Source organism: Rhinolophus ferrumequinum, chromosome 12, assembly GCF_004115265.2.
Source record: "Rhinolophus ferrumequinum isolate MPI-CBG mRhiFer1 chromosome 12, mRhiFer1_v1.p, whole genome shotgun sequence".
NCBI lineage: Eukaryota > Metazoa > Chordata > Mammalia > Chiroptera > Rhinolophidae > Rhinolophus > Rhinolophus ferrumequinum.
In genome coordinates, this window is record NC_046295.1 from 36417409 (window position 1) to 36438562 (window position 21154).

At 42.6% G+C, this 21154-nt stretch overlaps 1 protein-coding gene across 5 annotated transcripts in view; it reads right to left on the reverse strand.

Annotated features, from left to right (window-relative positions):
• APBA1 (amyloid beta precursor protein binding family A member 1) overlaps nucleotides 1-20826 on the reverse strand; it is a 190195-nt gene extending 169369 nt beyond the window's left edge. For 2 of the 5 annotated variants that reach the window (XM_033123026.1, XM_033123022.1), the window contains exon 1: nucleotides 20607-20826. The gene's annotated coding sequence lies outside the window, so the exon portion shown is untranslated. Of the gene's footprint in view, nucleotides 1-20009; nucleotides 20079-20398; nucleotides 20532-20606 lie in introns of those variants that run through there. The other 3 variants (XM_033123023.1, XM_033123024.1, XM_033123025.1) reach the window with 3 other exon arrangements.
• Nucleotides 20827-21154: the final 328 nt, after the last annotated feature.

Sequence of the window (21154 nt, forward strand, 5' to 3'; positions counted from 1 at the left end):
TATCAGCTGTTTTTGCAAAGTAGCTGGATACGGCAAGTGCTTTAAAAACCACAGTAAAGTAGCCAGCCACCTTCCAAATATTACATGCAATCTCTATCTGTAATCTCTAGCTTTCAAGGTAGACAATAACCAAAGTCAATTACTTCTTTCTCAGGTTTCCTGACAATATTTTCCTCAAATTTATTCTTAAGCTATAACTCAAAGTCATGAAAGCAACAGTTGAAGATATGCATGTCATTAAACAGAAAAGCAAACCTCACTTAACCAAAGCTTAAAAGCTGCTTCCCGAATGCACCAGAATGTACAGTTAACAAAATGTAAAGATCTGACCACACACAAATACACAAAAATAATACTATCAAGTGTCCAAAAATCTTCAGATAAAATGTTTCTGACAGCACTGTTTTCTAGGAAATCAAACAAAAAGTACTTGATAACGAATGAAGCGCGTAAGTCCTTTCTAATAAATCGGGCAGGCTGCTGAGTGGGGTTTTGGTGGCTGGCCTCTCGGGAGTTGGGACAAAGGGGTAATAAGGACAGGGCCAGAAAGTCAGACGGTGTCACTGCCCAGGCTGAGCCACATGGCGGCTGCAGCGTGGGCCTGAATACTGCAGCAGCGTGGCTCTGCACACTGAGTCAGAGCTGGAATGCACCTCAGACGTCCTTGACAGTGTCTGGACAGGTGAAGGGCTCGTCACCTGCCCAGAAGTGAAGAGCATGGTTAAAAGTCCTCCCTGCTGGCTCCTCATGTCTGGCCACTAGACCCTGAACTTCACCACTTCTCACCAAGACCATGCCCTTGGGGGAAATCTAAAAGAAGATACCAAGGACAGAACAAAACTGGACCACACACTGGGTCAGAATACATGCATGGGTGAAAGTTCACCATGAAGTTACAAGAAGCACATGACTAAGCTGCCCTAACACACCTAGAGCTCAGGACCGAGCAGTGACTTCCCCATGAAATCAGCAGTTGATATTGTAAACTTTCCTAATTCGCCAAGTTTACATGTAAATGCATTTATCAACATTTCCCCACAAACTCTGCATCAATGTTAAAGAAAATTGATCAAACACTTCCACACTGGCAAACCGTAGCTGCGCAGGCCTTTTTCTTTGCAATCTATTTGTACATTTCACAGTGGGCATAGAGACATTTTCAATTTAAGAGCATCGACCACCCAGCTATGATCGAGCTCTGTGATCCTAGATCCCAATGGAAGAGCTCAGATGCAGGTCAGAGAAGGTCTGAAGCTTTGAGAAATGGCAATTCAACGAGTCCAGCTCCTTCCCAGCTCTATTCCTCATCCATTCTGCCTTTTCAACGCACGTTTGAGCTCCCAAAGCTCAAGGCATCCCGATGGATTAATCTCATTTCTAAAGCTCTGCTTGGTTAGCATAACCTATAGGCCAGACCTCCCCTGAGACTTCTAGACTCCTGTATCCAAGCGCCCACCTTAAATCCCTCCTTGTGGGCCTCACAGACACTTTAGAGTCAGTCTACACTCCCTGCCCACCTCCTCAACTGAGTCATCTTCCACTTTCCATCCCTTATTTCAGTGACTGGAAACCCCATCCCACCAGCAGCACAGAAGAAAACCTGAGAGTCCACCATGATGCTTGTTATTTCCTCACTCCCACACCCAGTCCACCCCAAGTACTGATGGCTTTACCTGCTAAAGAGCTTCCCAGTCCGTTCATTTCTCCCCAGCTCTTCTGCCAGCAGTATTCCAGCTTACCATCTCCCACTTGGAGCTTGAATGTAAATCCCCTTCCAACTTGGAAAATGTTTACAAATATACTTTCCCTTTGCCCTCTTTCCAAGCTACTGTCATAGAAAATCACAAATCTGATTATGTCTTTCCTATATTTTAAACACTGAAATGGCTTCTGATTGTCTTCAGAATAAAGAGGAGTCTGGAGCTCCTGCCTGACCAGGCCCTGGCTCCATGTTCAGCCTGCTGGTCCCCACTGTCCCCCCAAGACATGTCCTCCCCTTCCCAGGGCCTTGGTGTATCCTCTCCGTTCTGTCCCGAGTTACTTCTATTCCACTTCAGTTACTTCCCCACACGGAGAAGCCCCTCGTGAGTGACCCTGACAGGATGGGTTCTCCCTGTCACATGCATGCGTGCTCAGGCTGCCTGCATAGCACTAATGAGTTGTAATGATAGCAATAGTGGTGTGTGTGAGTGTCATCTCCTGTGCTCTAAAGCTCCCTGAGGAAAGGGGCTACAAACGCTCCTGTCAACCCCCCCAGGGTGAGCCCAGGGTTGGCACACTGTCCGTGCCCAGCAAGTGTGTGTAGAATGACAACAAACGAGAGAGAACATTGAGAAAGGAGTTGGTGCTCAGATCGTGGTGGTTAAGCCCTATCTCACTCAGGGTCATTCTCTTGCCATACGAGGGACTCAGAACATATGGAGGAATATACAGTCTCCCCCACAACAGATTTCCCCAGTATGATTTCAAGGCTTACAATGGGGGAGGGGGGTATTCTTTTAATGTGATTTTTTTTTTAAGACAGTGACAGCAGGTTGGCATCATGCAGGCATCTGATTAATGGAATCTGTTAACGTAATAATAAAGATTTTAACTGCTGCAACTCCAATCTAAACTGAAAAAATGTCTAGGAATTGAGAAAGCATCAATGCTCTTTCCCACAGCCCCCTTCCCATACGTAGAAAGATGAGACAGAATTAAAAGGCAATATGGTATAGTGATTATATGTACACTAACACTGGACCCTGGCTACCAATTGGCTGTGTGACCTTGGGCAAGTCACTTGACCTCTCTGTACCTTATTGTCCTCATCTATAAAATGAAGATAATATTAGCATGCCTTATAAAATTGTAAGGATCAAATGAATTAATGTATGTTAAGTGCTTTGAAACTTGTCTCATGTTACTTATAGTAATACATAAATGTTTGCCATTTTATTATTACTAGGTATTTCTTAAAGCATTTTTACAGTATTCTAGCTAATATACCATGTATCCCTGAAATAAGACCTAGCTGGACAATCAGTTCTAATGCATCTTTTGGAGCAAAAATTAATATAAGACCCAGTATTATATTATATTACATAAGACTGGTCTTATAGTAAAATAAGGCTGGGTCTTATAGTATATTAGACCAGGTATTATACTATATTATATTATATTATATTATATTATATTATATTATATTATATTATATTATATTATATAAGATCCAGTCTTATAGTAAAATAAGACCAGGTCTTATATTAATTTTTGCTCCAAAAGACGCATTAGAGCCGACTGTCTGGCTAGGTCTTATTTTCAGGGAAACATGGTATAACTGATATATTTTGGTTAGAATGGGACTGAAATAATGTTTAAATATAAGATGTTAAAAATTAAAATATGCACTGGCCTGTTTTGTACATAAAACTAGTTTTAATGACAATATTCTGAAGGCAGAACCTTGTTGATTCAGATAAAGCAAACAAAACGCCTGTTAGTGAATGGTTGTTGGCTTCTTAACAGAGTGTGACAAAACAGTCCTCAAATATGCATGACTAACCTGGTCAGTATCCAGTGAATTCTTACATAATATAATAAGTCTTTGATATATAAAGTAACAAAATTACATTCAGCCAGCCAATCTAGACAATAAAATTAATCAGAAAATAAATCTACAAAGCACACCTGTGCATTAAAGCAGAACATATATACCTACATCTATTCTTGAGTTGTCAGCAGTACATGATAAGATTACATCAAACAGAAAGGTACTTATTATAAAAACGATTAAAATGTTTCTGACTAGACATACACTATCCTATGACCAAGGAACCCCACTCCTAAATACAGATCCAAGAAATATGAACAAAGACCAAAAGACATGTACAAGAATGTCAATAGCTGTTTTGTTCATGTAGCCCCAAACTGAAAATAATTCACATGTCCATCAACATAAGATAAACAAATCATTATGTTTTTATACAATGGAATACTACACAGCAATGAGAAGAACTACTGATACATGCAATAACATGGATTTATCACAGAGATACCATGTTTCCCCCAAAATAAGACCTAGCTGGACAATCAGCTCTAATGAGTCTTTTGGAACAAAACTTAATATAAGACCTGGTCTTATTTTACAATATTGTAAGATTGGGTCTTATTTTACTATAAGACCGGTATAATAATATAATATAATATAATATAATATAATATAATATAATATAATATAATATAATATAATATAATATAATATAATATAATACCGGGTCTTATATAATGTAAGACCAGTTCTTATATTAATTTTTGCTCCAAAAAATGCATTAGAGCTGATTGTCCAGCTAGGTCTTATTTTCCAGGAAACACGGTACTATGCCTAGTAAAAGAGTCTGGACTAAAAAAAAAAGCACATGCATGAGTCTCTTTATATGAAGTTCAAGAATCATCAAACCTGATAAATGATGACATTAAGTCACAGCAGTAGTCACCTCTGTGGAGGGCAGATAAAGCACAGACTGGGAAGTGAATGAGGGAATCTGTCGGGTTCTGGCGAAGTGCTGTATCCTGAGTTGAGTGGTCATTTCACAGGTTTCTACAAGTGCAAAATTCTTCAAACTGTACACTGATGATGCGTGCACGTTATGTATTTTACTGTATGTGTTTTACTTCTGTTATAAAAAAAAAAAATCTTCCCAACTAGTAGTTTCCCTCATGACTGATTCTACTTTGACTTAACAAAATGGACTGCCATGCAAGTACTTCATGTTAGAGCGCTGGCAGTGTGCTCTCCCCGATACACACCAAACCAAGTGTTACGGACTACATTTGTGCTGCCCTCCCCCAACCCCCATTCATATGCTGGAGCCCTAACCCCTAATGCGACTGTATTTGGAGACAGGGCCTGCCTTTACTGAAGTAATTAAGGTTAAATGAGGTCATAAATTGGAGTCCTAACCCAACATGACTGGTGTCCTTATGAGAAGAGGAAGAGACATCAAGAATATGCACCCATGAGAAAAGACCATGTGAGGACAAGCAATGAGCCAGCCATCTGCAAGCCGAGAAAGAGGCCTCGGCAGAAATCAAACCTTCTGACACCTTGATTGTGGCCTTCCAGCCTCCAGAACTGAAAAACATAAATTTCTGTTGGATAAGCCACTAAGTCTGTGGTATATTTATGGCAGCCCTAGCAGAATAATATACCAAATAAAGAAAGCTTCAAAAAAAAACTCCAGGAGCTCGATCCAGGCCCTCTGGAGCTTATGGGACCCAGGTATTGTCATCTGGCTGTTGCTTCGAGAAATCTAAAAGCTAGTCCGAGCTAGCAGGGCAAAGACAGAAGGTGTTGTGTTCGCAGCAAAGGGCACGGCTACTGCCAATGGAACAGGGGTGTGTGTTTCCTGTGGTCGTAATGTGGGTTCCACAGAAGCAGCCTGCTTGAGCGGGAGGAGGGGAAGTTTAAAAGTAGACGTGTTTAACACCACTACACACTTACGAACGGCTAGAGCTTCGGGAAGGGTATGACACATTGACGAGGACGTGCAATTCTCACAACCTGCCCTAGGGTGTATAAACTGGCACAACCATTTTGTTCTTTTGTTTGTTTCTTTGTTCTGGTTTTTTGTTTTTTTTTTTTTTTTTGCTTTTTTGGGGGAAGGGGTACAACCACTTTGAATAACGCTTTGGCAGTATCTCTAAACTTAAACATACACCTATTCTATGACTCAGCAATTCCCCTCCTACGGAAATGAGTGCATATGTGCACCAAAATAAATGTACAAAAATGTTCACAGTAAAACAACCCAAACGCCCTTCTGCAGGAGAATAGATACACTCAATGTATTCACACAATGGATTCCTAAATAGCAATAAAAAGGAATGAACTAGTTATACATACAACAACATGGATGAATCTCTAGAATAATAATGAACAGAGAAGTCAGATACGAAAGGTTAAGTACTCTGTGGTTCCATCTGTATAAAGTTAACAACAGGCCGAGCTGCTATGTATGGTGATAGAAATCCGAGTAGTGGTTACCTCGGGGTACTGGTTGGTACTCACTGGGAAGGGACATAAGGCAGCACGAGGTGGGGCAGCGAGGGGCGGGGAACGTTCTGTATCTTGATCCAAGTGCTAGCTATATGGGTTTTCAGATACATGAAAATTCAACAACTGTACATTTGAGATTTCTGCTCTCACCCGTGTTCAAGTTACATTGAAATTTTTTAAAAATCAAAAATTAGGTGGGAGTGTGGAATTTCATTATTACTCTGGACTGTATTATGTGATTAATAGACTGGATTGGACATCTCCCCACTTAAGAGTAACTGGGAAATCTAAGGGACCTGCCCAAGATTTTATTCCAATGGGAAGAGAAGACTGGTAAGTGGGTAGGAAGGAGCCATATGAGAAGAACCAGGGTGGGTGCTATTTGCACCCTATTGATTTGGGTCCATCAATAAATCTGTTATACACACAGAGGGCAGTTGCTTTCACCTGAGATTCCTGAGCACAAGATAGCATTTTTTGGAGCTTGCCAAAGTTATCCCTTAGGTTTCTGTTTACTAGTCAATTGCCAAGATTAACTTTGATGTGATAACACTGGAACTATGGCTCATGCTGATATCAGCAGTTTACTCACCTGTGTCTGGTGTTACTCCCAAAAACACTGGGAAAGAAAGAAGTCCCCTTGTTTAGCCCAAAGATATCCAAATAGCTACTAGCTCACATTATCCAGATAATGGTTATAACAGACTGCAACTATTTCTTTTGGCTAATACAATACTTTGCTAGATAATACTTAGATTGACTAATTCTCAACTATTAGCCTATTTTCATGAGGTGACAGGATGTAAATGTCTGAGCATATTGAGCATATGTGTATGTGTGTGAGTGAGAGGGAGGGAGGGAGGGAAGGAGAGAAGGAGAGGGAAAGGGAGACAGGGAGAGAGGGATCATTCCAAGATTCTACTTTAGCATTTGGTTTGGGTGGTTAAAGGTGGCAAAATAACCACATATATATTTTATCCTTTTCCTCTCAAGACCCTGCTTAATGCCTATAAAGGATAGATACAAACCCACAAAGAGAATATCCTAAACAAGAGACTTCAACACATTTCTTTGGAACTGACTGGACTATAGAACCCCAGGATGCAGGCCTCACAAGAGACGGGAATGGAGAAGGCTCTGGAAACAGGTGATTCACAGGCACTTGGATCCCAGCGCTCTGCTCCATGCAGCATACACATCACCAGGAGCCAGCAGCTACTCCTCAGGAAGAAGACTGGCACTGGGGATTCCCAGTGAAGCAAACAACAAGCTCTCTGCCTGACCACGCCAAAGAGAAGCCACTGGTCAGCTGGTGGATAATGTCGGGGTCCCAGCTCCTCATCCCGCCAACAAGAAGAGCTTTGCTCCCAAAGCTGCACTGCCTTTGCCATTTCATGTGAAGAGCCCAGCTCCTCATCCCGCCAACAAGAAGAGCTTTGCTCCCAAAGCTGCACTGCCTTTGCCATTTCATGTGAAGAGCCAGAAATACCTGAGAAGTAGTGCTCCCCCTCCCCCTGCCCTCACTGTCCCATTTCACCCAGGCCTTTACCCAATAACTAACAGGTATGGAGTTTGGAACACTGACCCCACTGACTTTGGTGGGGACAATCCTGAGGCTCATTTACAGTCCAGGGCTCCCCTCAGGACTTTGAGATTGCATCAGGTTTCACTGTTTCCCCCCTCCCTTCCCAGATGCCCAGGGAGCATCTCCTTAACAGAGCAGAGCTCACACACACCAACCCTCTTCTCTGCCTCTGCTCTGGCTCCCCAACCGAAGACCTCCACAGACTGTGACAACTGATACAGACCTCCGGCCCGCTGCAGACTCAGAACTACAGAAGAATGGACAATCGACGATGACCAGACATTTGCTGAATACCTCCAGTGTGGAAGGGAGTGATCCATATAAGCCACACGACGTAAACAACCCACTGTAAGTCCCCAAGTGGGGGAAGGGGGAGGGTAAGAAAGAGGAAAATTATATCAGAAAGAAGTTAAGATTCGCAGTGCAGATAACCTATTGAATGAAATCTTAATCATCCACCTTCATAAGCAGTCTCCCTACTTCATCAAGGGGAGCCTCATTCCACATGAGAAACTGCAGACAGATGGTTCATTACCTCCCCACTGCCTTGGAGTTCTCGGGTTAGCCTGCCCCCTCCCCCTCTGCCTCCATCTACTAAGGGTAATTTTGAAAACAGTCTTTGCATCACCAGTAAGTAGTATGTTGTGTCTCACCTAGAGCAGCTCAGACATAATAAGGAACAAAATCCTGAGCCTCTCAGCCTCCATTCTTCCCCAAGCAGGCTCCAAACACCTCCTAGGACTTGACTGTAATAATGCACTTCTAACACTGGTTTAACATTCCATCTTCAAGGCGAGACAACATCTACCAGAATGGTAACAATTTATGCCAAGTCGAAAGCACACTTTATAATTTATTTTACACCCGCGGTGGATCTTTTTTCCATGTTACAGCAAATTAATATATTTTGGCAGACTAAAAAAGTCAAATGCTTATTCGAAAGCTGACTTAATTGTTCCTTCCTTAATAAATTTTAATAAGGAGTATATACTATTGATAATTTTGGTTCCAATTTTTCAGCCTATTCCTGTTCTCCCACCCCTTAAATATACACACATGCACATATAAATATACACACATGCATATGATTTCCTCATGATAGAACAGAGAAATATATTCATCATAGACTATTTGAAAAATAACACACATGCATACACTGCTGTAATTCCACCATCCAGTTTCTGTCCACCTCATTTTGAGAAGAATGTTTTAAATTCATATATTTCCTAACAACTCCATTCTCAGGCTTATATTTATTAAGAAGTAAAATGGGAACTGTGTTCAAGGCTTTGCTCTTCAGAGATGTGTGCCATTCCTTAATACATGTTGGGGAAATACATGTATCAAAGATAGAGACATGATGCAGAGATAAAGTACATTCTACGAGGTCCTCTTCATTTATATCCAAATGCATAAGAGTTCTGGCATTTTGGGGAAAGCACAGCAAAAAGCAGGGCTGCTGGCAGCTGAGACAGAAAAGCACGTCAGCTTTCAAAACTCCTACAGTGACAGAATGCCCCAGGGACCAAAGCCAAATGTTTGGCTACTTCAGTTATTCTCTAATAACCCTTTTGATGCTGAAAAGTTGGTTTTGTTTTGCCAGTTTTTTTCCCCCCTTCCTTTTTCCCTGAAATTCTTTTCCTTTTATGGTTAATGGGTAGGATGGGGTTGGGGGACGGACTTTAAGGCATGAATCTTAAAGTCCTTAAATTTAACTACAAAATGTTAACTCAGTCATTCCTAAATGTTTACTAGAGAATAAGCAGAATTTCTATTAAAGATGGAAAAATAAGATACATAGAAAAGAAACAGATTTTTTTACCCCTGTTTATTCAACAACTATGTATTCAGCATATACTATATATGTATGTGTATATGGATACTAGCTACCGTGTTTGCCCGAAAATAAGACCTAACTGGACCATCCGCTCTAATGCGTGTTTGGGAGCAAAAATTAATATAAGACCCAGTATTATATTATATTATATTACATTATATTATATAAGACCCGGTGTTATATTACAGTAAAATAAGACCGGGTCTTATATTAATTTTTGCTCCCAAAGACGCATTAGAGCGGATGGTCCAGCGAGGGCTTATTTTTGGGGAAACACGGTGTATGCTATTCCCCTTCCCAGTGCTAAGGGAGATGAAACAAATGTAGGCGGGGGTGTATATTTTGGAAGTACTAGAGAGACATGGAATAAAGTGGGTATGCATCGCTATAGTCCAAAGTGGACTGTGGTTGTTTGCTAACAGGTGGTACAAAGTGCTGTGAGCATTTATGCCAAGAATCAGCAAAACAAGTTCCATGTGACAAATCCAGCCCATCACCTGGTTTTGTGCTGCCCGGGAATTGGGAGTGGCCTTTACCTTTATAGATGGCTGGGGAAAAAATCAAGAGAGGAATCAAATTTGTGATACTGCAAGTCCTATAAAATTCAAATTTCAGTGTCCACAAATAAAGTTTTATTGGAATACAGCTATGCTCACTGGTTTACATAATGTCTATGGCTGTTTTGCAGTACAACAGCAGAGCTGGGAAGTTGTGATACAGACGGTAGGGCCTGCAGAACCTACGTACTCTCTGGCACTGTACAGAAAAAGGGTGTCGATCCCTGGTTTAGAGGAACGAGATGTCACTTCTGCCTAAGGTCATTATGAAGGAAGTGACACATCCACCTTACCTTTCTATAGCCCTTTACATCGCATTTGACGCTCCCAGCAGCCCTGTGTGAGAAGAGATAGAAAGGCCAGGCACCATCATTTCCGTTTACAGCTGGGGAAGCTGAGGCTCAGCCCAATCTAGACACGTGTCCGACGTGGGCAGCTAATCAACGGCAGCACCATATTCCAACGGTCCTAAGCCTTCACTCACCCCGTGGTGCCGAGAGTGGGGAGACTGCAACAGCAACACACACACACACACACACACACACACACACGCACACAGACGTCCCATATGGGCCAGGGGCCCAATAAACAAGCAAGTCCAGCTGGGCGGGGGGCGGGAGTGGGGGGGCTGCTGTGCCTCAGGACAAAGGAGACTTGGGGACCAGGGGCTGTTGGGGCTTGTTCCTATCCCTGGACCTAAGGCGGGTCCCCCATTTCCTGTCCTTTAGTCACGGAGAGAAACTCTGAGAGCCTCAAAGTCCAGTCTGCCTGTTTTTTCCTGATACGATTATGAAGAGAAAATGAGATCATTATGAGAAGCAAATGAGTTGTCTGTACAGTCCTGAGCACCATGCCTGGCATTTCGTAGTTGTGACGTTAACTTGTTTTCATGAACTGGATGGAGAGCCTGCTAAGGTTTCAGAACAGGGATTGATGCATACTTACCTTAGACAACTAGCGAGCCATAACAGATGCCATCACACCTGAACATGAGAATAGCTTAGACTTTCATACTGATACTACAGAAACATTCCATCTGTGGTGCAAATTCTAGTTGCTTTAGGAGAAAATTCCCCTAGGTATTAGCTGAGGAAAAAAGATTCTTGTACTTTCAAGTTCTTTGGGAAAGAATTGCGTATAAAAGCTATTTTCATATTCAGGAAGAAATATATTCGCTTGAAACTGAGAATTAAGTAATTGAACTGAGCATCTAGAACTCCCAGGGTTTGGGGGGGGTGGTATCTTGGGAAAGAGGCAGGAAGGGAGAAGGACAGGAAAGAATTGTGAGGAGAGATTAGCCAGACCAGTGAGTAATCAGCTCACCAATTAGGTCCGGGCCCAGCCACTGGGTACAGTTTACACAGCCCTGGAAAAGCCACTCGATTTAAGAAACAAAACAATCCATTCATCTTACTCTACTTTCCATTTTCCACACTAATAATTTCTTTTTTTGGAAATAAAATATTTACTCAAAAATAAAGTTTCCCTTTAGGATTATTGTGAAATCACACACCATACTGCCAAATATACAAATATGCTAACAATCTGAAACAAATGGAGAAAAAAAACCAAAAAACTTCTGACATGAAATTATTTCACACTATAAGGAAATAAGCACTCTCCTAATGGATGTAATGCAATAGAGTGTTTTTAAAACTGCATTGTCAGGACCCGTTAGTGCTGAAATCAGTTTAGTGTGTTGGCAACCATATAAAATAGAAAATAGCAGAGTGTATCACATATAATAAAGGACAAGTATTGTTGAGTGAAACTTTGGTTTCAGTGATATGTTCATGAGTGTGTGTGTGTGTGTGTGTGTGTGTATGTGTGTGTGTGTGTGTGTTTACATACACTTATCTATACTGCTAAGCTATGACGTAAATTGTACTCTTACTAGGGATCATGATCAAAATGTTTAAGTCTCCAAAACAGAGTGATCCACTTTAGAAAAGTCCAGTATAAAAATCCTAATTCACTGAATAGCCACATTAAGGGATAATGATTCCTGTTAAATGGAATTTCTTTAAATGACAAACTCTTCCTCTGCATTTAAAATACACTACAATTTACAGAGGCGGGGAAAAAAGGATTTATGCACGTCTTGTCAAGTATATCACTTCTTTAAAATATGGTGTACCTGTTAATACAAAACAGATCTCGAGACACAAAATTTATCAAAAGTCAACAACATAAACGGTTGGATTGCTCAGAATGATGGCTAATCACTTCCTTTATGAAATAAACCATCGCTGCATTTTTCACACTAATTCATCCACCATGGAGTAGGAGAGGAGGAGGCTGGAGAGGAAACTTAGTGGGCAGGGATGGCTTTACCACCACCATCCCTCAACAACCTACATGATCACTCTGCATATGTAAAAACTAGAAGACATTTCTATTCTCCCCAAAATTATATTTCGGAAAACAGAAATTCGCCTTACGTTTGAATCTATATAAAGTCTCCGATATTATGAGGCATTCTCTCAACTACTTTTTTCCTGAATGCCATAAAGCAAAAAGCCTCTTATCTCCAAAATAGCAGGAATTGAAATCAAGCAATTCATTAATGCTGGATTGACGGTAACTGATTTTAAAGGGAGAAACCATGTCCAAAACATATTATTTTGTAAGACTGAAGATTTCATGAAACAGAGATGTATGTTTCAAAGGTTACTTGAGAACAATTGAACAAAATAGCCAGAAACAACCTCAATCAATATTAGATAAGGATGCTTATGGAGGTCACAGAGTTGAAACAGGATAGATGAATGAATGAAGAAGGCCAAGATTTCAACTCCAATTTCAGTAAATATTCCTTCACAATTGACTGTACTGTATGTCCTCATACAGTACCACATGGGTTGTAGGGATCATGAATATACACCTACAGGAAGAAAGGAAAAATACAAATGTCTTTGTTATTTGAATAGGCACACAGGGCTTGGAATAAAGTTTGTACTGGCAGCATTATACAGAAGTTCTAGAAGGATGACATTTCAAACAAGTTAGATAGAAATAAATACTCTAAAAGTAGCCTAATAATGAAAAATACTCATAAATCAAAGAAGTACGTGAAACATTTGAATAAATGATTTCATAAAATGTGAAAGTAGAAGGATGTCATATTTCTAAATGATTAATTTTATATGTAAGTTTAAATATGTGTAAGTTTAAAACTTATGTTTAAACATATGTAAGTAAATTAATAAATTAAATAGACATTTCACTCTTTATATCCCGAAAATGTATATATTCTAGGTGACATAAGAACTTTTTAAAAACCATCTTCTTGGAAAATTGGGGACCACCTTATAATCGAGGGTACCTTATACATGGGCATATATGGTAATCTGCATCTCAGATAACTGAGGATTATCAATAGTTTGCTTGTGAGTGAACTGAACTGTAGATACCTATTGCAATACATTAAAATCCCTAAATTAACATACCAATAACTTTACATCCCCGTGACTATTTTGTAACTACCAATTTGTACTTCTTAATCCCTTCACCTTTTTTACCCAACCCCCCAACCATAGGGAATATAGTCAATAACGTTGTAATAACTGTATAGTGCCGGGTGGGTACTAGATTAGTCAGGGGATTGCTTGATAAATTACGTAGATGTCGAACCACTATGCTGTACACCTGAAAAAATAAAATGTAAAATAAATATAAAATGAATGTCTACTGTAATTGAAAAGAAAGAATTAATACAGAATAAAAAATACTAATAACTGCTATCATGCCAATCCTTTTTTTTTAATCATGCAATTCTTATCTGTTAGAAAATTCTCTCTGACATCTCTGTGCCATGTGGAACAATACTGTTGCTGCCCTGCCTCATGTGCCCTCCGCCCACTTCTGAGTTCACCTACTGCTCTGATGGACACTTACCCTGCACACTGACCACTTCCCGCCCCCAGCCCACTCCGCCTCTCTGCTTATCTACTCCCAAGGGCTTCCTCTGGTGCCTCTGGAGCTTCCTGGGCTAATGGCAGCCCTAAAGTGCTGGGGATTTTCTGCTCCCAGCATTAAATGGTGGATAAACATCCCAGGGTACCCACTGCTTCGTGGGAATCAAAGTTCATTCCACACGATACCAGCAGAACCAAGCCTCCACTGCCCACCACGGTAAGCTTCTCATTAGCCTACCTCTTATTGGCTTTCTTTCCTCCTCTCACTCACTTACGCTTTCTGGGATCACCTGGCAAGTAAATGACTTGCACCCAAGCCCTTGTCTGAGGCCCTGCATGCATAAAGTTATTCAGCATCAAGTGGCTATTTTGTGTCCTCTCTGAAAAGCAACTCTCTGCAGAAATCAAGGTCAAAGAGCTTTACCCGCATTCTTTACACTTACATTACTTAGATCTTTGGAGATGTCTCATCCATTCCTTTCAATGCATATTTGACGATCCTTTACTAATGCAAAGCGTTTTTCTGTGGGTTGTAGGGTATACTCAGATGAACAAAACATCGTTCTACCCTCAAGGACCTTACATGTGAGAGTGGGATATGAAACAGGGAGGAAGACAAGAAACCCTATAACTACATAAGATTCAGAATGCAGAAAAGTGATGTGGCACTTCCCAGAGAGGGACTATTCCTAGCTGACGGGTATTTCATCACTACCCAGACAGAGCCCCTCTTCAAGTTTTCTAACGTAAATGTTTGACTGAGGACATCCATCTTTGTATAAATGCAGCACTGATTCACCCAGTTCAGCCCCAACATGGTATGTGGTGATACAGCCTTCTGGGCCACTGATTCAGTACCAAAGGGCAACACATTATATTGCAGGGTCCCTAAGTGACCACTCCATCGATCAGGTGCAATAGGACATGGCCAGGTGAAGCAAGGGAACCAGTGAGGCTTCCCTGCTGTTCCTTGACCAAGCACGTTGGCACCTCAGGCGCTTCCTTCTGTATATTCTGTCTAGAAGGCCGTTTCCCCCATGAGCTGCCCGGTTCACTCCTTCATATCTGAGCTCTCTCTGCTCAAGGCCTTCCCTGACCCCCCATAGAAAGTAGCATTACCCTCTCCCCCACGTTGTCGCACCCTGTTGCCTTCCCTGCTTTACTCTTCATAGCACTTACCACCACCTGACATAGCACATATTTGCTGATTTATTAATGTTTAAATCTCTGCCCATTAAATGGTCGGGGTGGTAGGGACTTACTTCCCTCCGTCCCACGCCCCAACCCCAACCCTGCTGTATCCTTTGCACCTAAAATAGTGTCTTGCCCAGAGAAGGTGCTCAAGGAATATCCGTTGAAAGAATGAATAAATTATTTCATCATGAGAGCCTCAAAATGATCACCCACCCCAGTTGAAATTCCATAAACTCATCTGGAACCATGACACAAACCCTAACTCAAGGACCTAAAGCGTACACTTTACATTATTTTGTAAGACAAATTTTTTTTTGGTAAAGCTACAGCATATGTAGGAGGTATGAATAAATAAAATTGTTTTAATTGTATCAGAAACTTGTATAGGCCATGGAATGCAATTCTTTCAATGTCCACAAGGTATGTAAGAGATCCTGAAGTTTTAGATCTCAGATACTATAAAAATAAATAAATTTATTCATGTATTCATGCGACAAATATTTATTGAGTGCTTATGAGAGGTATGGTGTTGGGTGAGGTGCTATGTTTGATTTTTCTTTTGAAACATCAACTTTACACGTCACTGTAAAGCCATATCCTGTAATTATAGATAGGGAAATCTCATCTTTTTTTTAAACATACTTCTGCTTTTTTCCATTATTTTACCATAAGCTTTATTTATTTAAGTCAGCCACCCCTGAGAGAAAACAGTCACAGGAAATACTCCACAGGGGGAGTCTTTTATTCAGCTAATTTTAAAGGTAAATAATTTTCTCTTTTCATTGAGTTTAAGGGAAGGAGCCACCATTGTATTTAACAACATCTAATGCTCACTGCTACAAAAATTACATACATAGTAGTCAAACTTAATTATACAGGGCTAATTGGTTCCACTCCAAAGTCATGCTCTCCAATGCAGGGGGACCTCACAGTTGGGTGGTAGTCTTTTATTCACCCCTAACTGACTCACTGCTACATTTCCACAGTGCACACTCCAAGTCTTTCTCAGACTCCTCATAGTCTCAACCTGCCTACCTCTCTTTTGACTTTATACTTAGAACACTATAGCTAAATTCATTTTGTTCCACCTCAAAATCCCCATGTTTCTGTCTCAAGAATCTTTCCTTCGGCTTTATCCAGTATGCGACCGTCTTCTTGAACATTCCATTTCATCAATGTAGCCTCTCCCTTACATTTTCAATCTCTCTTCCCTGAAATGGAGTCTTCTCTACTTATAAAGTAGGCTCAAGTGTTCCTACCCTGACAACATTACTTGCCCTCTACTATGCTATCACTTTGATACATCAAACTCTCCTTCCTCTTCACCACCCGACTTACAGAAAAAGAAGTCTGTCTTCACTACCTCCCATGTACGTCATCCCACACTCTTCAACCCCATGCATCCTGGCTGCCATTTCCACAAAGATAATCAAGGAAAGCCAGGCATCAAATGCAATGGAATCTCCTTCATTGCACCCCACCCCTGTGGGGTGTGCTGTCTGAATGAAGTAGGAATGATGGTAGCTCCCCTTTCCTAGCTTCCACGACACCATACTGTTTCCACCATTTTTCTCCAACTGCCCCTTATTTAATATTGTTCTACTCTTCTTTCTCTTTTCCCATCCAACATCTTCCAGGGATCCTGCCTCTACCTTTTGCTTCTTCTTGCTCCATTTTGTTTACTGGCCATTCCTGAGACATCAAAATTGCTCCTAAATAGATAACCTACTGATCTCTTTGTAACTCTAACCTCGCTGTCTGAAGACCAACACCTGCATGCTATTCCCTTCATTTGGACAAAACCGGTCATGCCCAAAATGAAACTTCTTTTTCCTCCTCTTCCTCATCCTCCTCTGAACCTTCTGACAACGACCCAATCATTCTCTCAGCTGAGGCTGACAATGACCTTTGATTTCCCTGCTCAGTCTTCAGATCATTCCTGCACTCTGTCTCGAGTCTGTCTCTTCCTCTTCATTCCCACTGCCTCATTTCCTCTTACCCCTGATTTGACTAGAATCTGTCTGGTCTCCCTACTGCCAGTCTTTCTTCATTTCATTACATCCAACACAATGCGACAAGATCATCCCCCTAAAGCACAGATCTGGTCCTGTCCATCCTCCTCCTCGGAAAACTTCCATGGCTCCCAAGTACTTACTGAATAAAATCCGCATGCAAGTTGCTGGACAACCTTGAGAGAACCTCTCTTTTTCACCTCATTACCTCTCTCATCACATCTCTTGGCATTCCCTGTGCTCTAGCGAAAGCACACTAATCTTTGTTCCAGGTGCAGGCACACACCTTCCTACCTCTAAGCCTTTGCTACGTGTGCCCTTCCTTCCCTGCCAGCCCAAATGCCACCTGTATAAATCCAGATCAACGACTATGTCTTCCATGTAACCTTCCCTGATTCATCCATTTGAAGTTAGTATTGTAACCTGTGAACTCCCACAGCACTGCAGGAAGATGGCTTTTTCAGCACTTACTCTTTTCCCACCATTTTTGTAGTTAGTTACATGCATGCTCTCTCTCTCTCCTTCCAGGATCTAAGTCTCCTTATTCTTCATATCTTAAGCTCTGCCAACATTTCCTAAGCCCTATCAAAGATATGTAGTGTCTGAGATGTAGTAGGCAATTAACAAATATTTGGAAGTTAATGATGGTAACCCAGAGGGTTAACTGTGGATTTCAGGCTTGCAATCATCTCAATTTTAACAACAATTAGTTTTCCCTTGTAAACTACAAGTCCCATCTCTCCCCGTGGTGCCATAGTCTATTATTTTTAGCCCCACAGGTCAATTTTCAAATGTCTTTTATTTCCAAGTCTTGAAAAACAAACTTCTTTAAGAGACGCAATAATGAAAAAGGAAAGCATTAATACTACTTTAAGTGAAGAAAACACATCAATTCAAAACAAATGGCTGGCTGCAGGCTACAGCAAAAGGTACAACTGTTTGTCAGACTGAATTACAGGATTCAATCTTACTAGTCCAATCTTTAGAGAAACCAGGCATTGCATTTTAAAATTACCACATTTGCGTTAGAAAGGAAATCACTAATTCCTGAGTAAATTCCATTTTGCTGTTATGTAATTCTTTTTCTAAACAGGTTATTTACCTTGCTAATTCCTAATATTCTTAAATTTTCTGGTAAGGTGTTTACATCTCTGGATGTTACTTGCAAATATAAAGACAGCAACCTAAAAAAATAAAAAATAAAAACCCTCTTGGAATGCCTTTTAAATTCCTTAAGTACTTTTCTCAGAAAGAAATTGGCAGAACTCATCAGAGAGTAAAGAACTAAGATTCAAAATTCGTTTTTATAAATCTATCCTTAAATCTTGGATGAGCTCCAACAATCTCACATTAAAATTTTAGAAGGCTTGACTTGAAGGACATGGGGAAGTTTAATGCTCACAATTTCAAGTGCACCTGGTTTATGTATCATCATTAATAACAAGAAAATAAATGGGAAGAACAAAACTGTGGATTATTGTCAGTGTAACAATGAACGGCAACCTTTGCTAAAACAAAACAAAATTTTTAATAAAAGAAAAAGAGAAAGAAACCCCTGAGGCCACCGTGTTGTATATTTACTTGTGCAGTCATGACTGCTATGGGCTTTTCAAAGAGGACCGGGGCAGCCAGTTTGGATTCTGACAGCAATGCAGTAGAATTTAAGGTGTTAGGGTTCAAATATGTTCAAAGCAGGTTACCCTAGTCACACAACATTTTAATAAAGAAGTATCAAGCTATTAGGTTAAAGGTGCTTTCATTCCCACAAATACCACAAGAGAAATACACAGGCACCGGGAAGTCCAACTGCAGTGGCCACACATAGGAATATACTGTCTCCCTTCCTATCTGTCTATCCAACCCCACACGAGCCTATCTTTATTACGCAGAGACAATTAAACAGCTATAGACTCTAGATGCAGTTTTGTATCCTGGCTCCCACTGGGTGACTTATTGCTAGCCTGACATTTTCCAAATTCCCCACTAGCAGGCTACATTGGCTAGGAAAGCAGACTTCAGCAACCCGGGACCCCATCACCTCGGGTCTTGGGGGATTTCAGTTCTCGAATGATACATGGCACCACCTAGCCATTGTGAAAGCTGGGAGTGTGGATGTCACTAGCAATAGTAACAAAGTATCCTTTTTCCTAAGGAAAACACCCTGCCTGTGTGATGATGACCAAGAATGTACCAAGCATTTCTCTGCACGATCCGTTTCCTCCTTTTAAATACTCCCCCACTACCAAATATCTCTATACATACCTCCAGAGTTCATTGTACAAGAACCAACATGAAGACCACCCATTAGGTTTCCAGTGTTTAAATGTGGAAGGGGAAGGTCTAGTTGACATTCAAAGTTGCGAGGATTGAGAAAGGAATATGGCCATTAAAGACCCTTCTCCTTCAGGTCAGACAAGAGATAAACAATAGAAACTGCAGAGTCAGGGCGTCTAAGACCCTTACAGAACAGGCGCTAAGGAGAAAAGTGTCACAGGATGGAAGCTCCTTTCAAAATCAGGGCCGCCAGTAAGCCCAGAAGGGGTGACCATTATCCTGTTTCACTGCCATGCGCCCAAAGCCACATACACACTTCCCCATCCCCACGTCAAGAGGCCAGAGAAAGGGGAAGGGAGACTCTCTAAACCCGGCCATTCGCACGCAGGACCCGAACAGAGACTGTACTCAGAGTTGCCGGGTCAAAAATTAACAAACACTGTCCCACAGTCAGCGGTGACAGCAAGTCGGGGCACGAGCAGATCTGTGGGTTTGAGCGCAGTTGGGGAAGCGTGGATGCAATCACACGAGTACACACACTCACACACGGGATTTTACAAACGCACCCCTACCCCACTGCCTCCCTCCACACTCACCGACCAAGTGCATCCTTCCCACTTCATCGTTGCCATCACCACTCTTCCTCCCGGAGAGTCAGCAGAGAGATGAGGGATCCTAGCGGGGATTCCTGGAAATGTCATTCCCCAACACCTTGGGTCCGCCACCCCCAATCCCCTTGGCTGTATCTTTTTCTCTCTCTCTCTCTCTCTCTCTCTCTCTCTCTCTCTCTCTCTCTCTCTCTCTCTCTCTCTCTCTCTCTCTCTCTCTCTCTCTCTCTCTCTCTCTCTCTCTCTCTCTCTCTCTCTCTCTCTCTCTCTCTCTCTCTCTCTCTCTCTCTCTCTCCCCTACCATATCTGTCATCAGACCTGCCCGCTGCCCCCAAAGCTCTGAATCTCAACGCGCATCGGACACCAGGCGTCCCTACCTTCAACGTCCCCTTTCACCGCCCCGTTGGCTCGATGGCTAAAGGAATTGCCTCCTGGATGTCACCGGCTGTCCTTGCTCATCAGCACTATTGTTCCACGCAACCCCTCTCGCACCCGGGGGCGCCCTTCGGCGAGGAACCGGGCTCCGTCGGGGGCGGCATCACCGCCGGGCACCCCCATTCACCCACCCCTCCCTGGCGGTGGTACCTTGCCTGACAGCTGGGTTCGCGGGCCCGCAGGAGCAGGCGGCGCTAATGACAGTGTTGGTGCCAAGCCTGGGAATAAAGCTCCGCTCCAGCCGCTCCTACCTCCAACGCCACCATCTTCTCCCGGCGCCGCCGCTGCCGCCGCTGCCGCCGCCAGGACCGCAGCCGCCCTCGCTCAGCTCCGGCTACGGCTCCGCAGCCGCCGCTCGGGCCCCTCTGGTCCCGCGGCCCCACCCCCTTCTCCCCACCCTCCCGCCCCTCGTGACGCGCGCCGGGGCCGAGCCGGCCGGCCTGCGCGGGAGGGTGCGCAGGGGAGCGCGCGCGCACACGCCGCGTGCTGGTGGCTCCCCTGCCTCCCACGCCCACCCGTGTGCGCGCGCGGCGCGAGCCCGAGGCAGAGGGGCGGCGTCCTCCTCGCAGCGCGGGTCGCAGCGCGCCAGCTCCAGCGCGGGTGGGTGTAAGGGGATCTGGGGCCTCTCGACGCCGATCGCGCCCCGGCTTGCGCCCCGGCTGTCGCCTGAGGCCCCTCCTGCGGCTCCTGGCCGGGCG